The sequence below is a fragment of the Limulus polyphemus genome, unplaced genomic scaffold (assembly GCF_000517525.1).
Source record: "Limulus polyphemus unplaced genomic scaffold, Limulus_polyphemus-2.1.2 Scaffold10657, whole genome shotgun sequence".
Lineage (NCBI taxonomy): Eukaryota > Metazoa > Arthropoda > Merostomata > Xiphosura > Limulidae > Limulus > Limulus polyphemus.
The window spans coordinates 707-4030 of NW_013676267.1; the positions used below are offsets into that span (position 1 = coordinate 707).

At 31.4% G+C, this 3324-nt stretch overlaps 1 long non-coding RNA gene across 1 annotated transcript in view; it reads left to right on the top strand.

Annotated features, from left to right (window-relative positions):
• The first annotated feature begins 795 nt into the window (after positions 1-795).
• LOC111083678 overlaps positions 796-3324 on the top strand; it is a 15321-nt gene continuing 12792 nt past the window's right edge. The window contains exon 1 of the long non-coding RNA XR_002609184.1: positions 796-1029. This is a non-coding gene — a long non-coding RNA (uncharacterized LOC111083678). The remainder of the gene's footprint in view (positions 1030-3324) is intronic.

The following is a 3324-nucleotide window of genomic DNA, read 5'->3' on the forward strand; positions in this document are numbered from 1 at the left end:
CTGTAAAGATGGATGTGGTGATCATTGTTCTTTAAAGATGATTTTGTGGTGATCATTGTTCTGTAAAGATGGATGTGGTGATCATTGTTCTTTAAAGATGATTTTGTGGTGATCATTGTTCTGTAAAGATGATTGTGTGGTGATCATTGTTCTGTAAAGATGGACGTGTAGAGAGCATTGTTCTGTAAAGATGATTGTGTGGTGAGCATTGTTCTGTAAAGATGGATGTGTGGTGATCATTGTACTGTAAAGATGGATGTGTAGATATCATTGTTCTGTTGTTATTACTGTGTACAGAGAAAGATAGTGCTGGTATTATTCTATGGAGAAGGGTACTGTTGTTATTACTGTACATAGAGAAGGGTACTGTTGTTATTACTGTGTACAGAGAAGGATAGTGCTGGTATTATTCTATTGAGAAGGGTACTGTTGTTATTGTATGAAGAAGGTATAACTATTATTATTATTACATGACAGATTGTCATGTTTGATATTTTATCCTGTTGATGATGTAATATCTAAAATTGATATACTCTATTAAATCATTAAATCAGTTATATATATGTGCCTTGATTAGCATCACATAAAATAAATCAAAATTATTATTTCCAGTTATTACTATTTTAAATTATTCCAAGTGTCCATTATTACCATTATGGCTTTTTTTTATTATTAATATGCACAGTTTTGTTCTAATCAGAATATTTTTACATCTCTTTAACCTCTTTCATCAGAATCAGAGTCTACATACAGATAGGACCTAAATTTGTAAAATTGATTTTACTTCGTGTTTAAGGTTTTTTTCTTAATTGTTTGAAACTGTAAACTTATATTGCAAACTAACAGCACTAAAATAAGCTAGTTATTACATAATTATAGTCCTTATTGTTTGTAATTAACATGTTTTAATACTGTTTTTGCAGAGCTCACAACCTGCTGAAGCATCCACTCATTTGTCAGAACCAACCACAGCTGAACAAACCGCTTAAACAACATTTCATGTTTTCTGTACAGTTTTTGTTAAGGGAGGTGAGCAGAAGTCTTTACGTATATAAACAAACAGTTAAATAACATTATGTTTTCTGTACAGTTCTTGTTAAGTGAGGTGGGTAGGAATCTTTACATATATAAACAAAGATTAAAATAACATTATGTTTTCTGTACAATTCTTGTTAAGTGAGGTGAGGAGGAATCTTTACATATATAAACAAACAGTTAAAAAACATTATGTTTTCTGTACAGTTCTTGTTAAATGAGGTGAATAGGAATCTTTACATATATAAACAAACAGTTAAACAACATCATGTTTTCTGTACAGTTCTTGTTAAGTGAGGTGAGTAGGAATCTTTACATATATGAACAAACAGTTAAACAACATTATGTTGTTTATATATGTAAAGATTCTTACTCACCTCACTTAACAAGAACTGTACAGAAAAACAGTTAAACAACATTATGTTTTCTGTGCAGTTCTTGTTAAGTGAGATGAGTAGGAATCTTTACATATATAAACAAACAGTTAAACAACATTATGTATTCTGTACAGTTCTTGTTAAGTGAGGAGAGTAGGAATCTTTACGTATTTAAACAAACAGTTAAATAACATTATGTTTTCTGTACAGTTATTGTTAAGTGAGGTAAGTAGGAATCTTTACATATATAAACAAACAGTTAAACAACATTATGTTTTCTGTACAGTTATTGTTAAGTGAGGTGAGTAGGAATCTTTACATATATAAACAAACAGTTAAACAACAGTTCATGTTTTCTGTACAGTTTTTGTTAAGGGTGGTTAGCGGAAATCTTTACTTATATAAACACAGAGTTAAACAACATTATGTTTTCTGTACAGTTCTTGTTAAGTGAGGTGAGCCGACATCTTTACATATATAAACAAACAGTTAAATAACAGTTCATGTTTTCTGTACAGTTCTTGTTAAGTGAGATTAGTAGGAATCTTTACGTATTTAAACAAACAGTTCATGTTTTCTGTACAGTTCTTGTTAAGTGAGGTGAGTAGGAATCTTTACGTATAAAAACAAACAGTTAAATAACAGTTCATGTATTCTGTACAGTTCTTGTTAAGTGAGGTGAGTAGGAATTTTTACGTATATAAACAAACAGTTAAATAACAGTTCATGTTTTCTGTACAGTTCTTGTTAAGTGAGGTGAGCAGAAATCTTACTTATATAAACCCACAGTTAAACAACATTTCATGTTTTCTGTACAGTTTTTGTTAAGGGAGGTTAGCAGGAATCTTTACGTATATAAACAAACAGTTAAATAACATTTCATGTTTTCTCTACAGTTCTTGTTAAGGAACTTCTTGCTTCCATTTAGTTAACAAAATAATGGTATAATTTTTCATGCTTTAGTTTAATTATAATTCAATTATAAAGTATTATATTAAAGAAAAACGTTAATCATATACCCCAGTTTTCAAAATGTGTTTTTCTAAATGAATTTATGGCTTCTGAATACAACCATAAATAGCCCATTAATCTGGGTAAGCTATTCTGTAACACAACCATAAAGAGCCCAATAATCTGGGTAAGCTATTCTGTAACACAACCATAAAGAGCCCAATAATCTGGATAGGCTATTCTGTAACACAACCATAAAGAGCCCAATAATCTGGATAGGCTATTCTGTAACACAACCATAAAGAGCTCATTAATCTGGGTAGGCTATTCTGTAAAACAACCATAAAGAGCCCATTAATCTGGGTAGGCTATTCTGTAAAACAACCTTAAGGAGCACATTAATTTTAGGTAGGTTATTTTGAATACAACCATAAATAGCCCATTAATTTGTGTAGGCTCTTTTGAATACAACCATAAATAGCCCATTAATCTGGATAGGCTATTTTAAATACAACCATAAAGAGCTCATTAATCTAGGTAGGCTATTCTGTAACACATATTATATAATAGTTTTGAGTTAGTAGAGATAAAGCTATGACAGATGTTCAATAGCTTGCTCTTTATGCAGTAAGAAATAAACTCTCTCTTAACTCTGAGTCTGCCAAGGATCTTATAAATATTCAGTGGTGGATTTAAGGTTGTGTGGGCCCAGGGACTAATAATTTTTGTGGTTCCTACATCCCATGTAATTTTACATAGACTTGGATTGAACGGAAATGAATCACTCTTAGTGGGCCCCATTAAGACCATGGGCCCTGGGGCTGAGCCCCCTCTAGCCCATACCTAACTATGCCACTGTAAGTACTCTGTCATTTGGTATTTATAATGCATTACATAAACATTTTTCAGTTCTGTAGATGATTCAAGCATATAGAATATTGTTGCGTCAGCGAGGTCACTT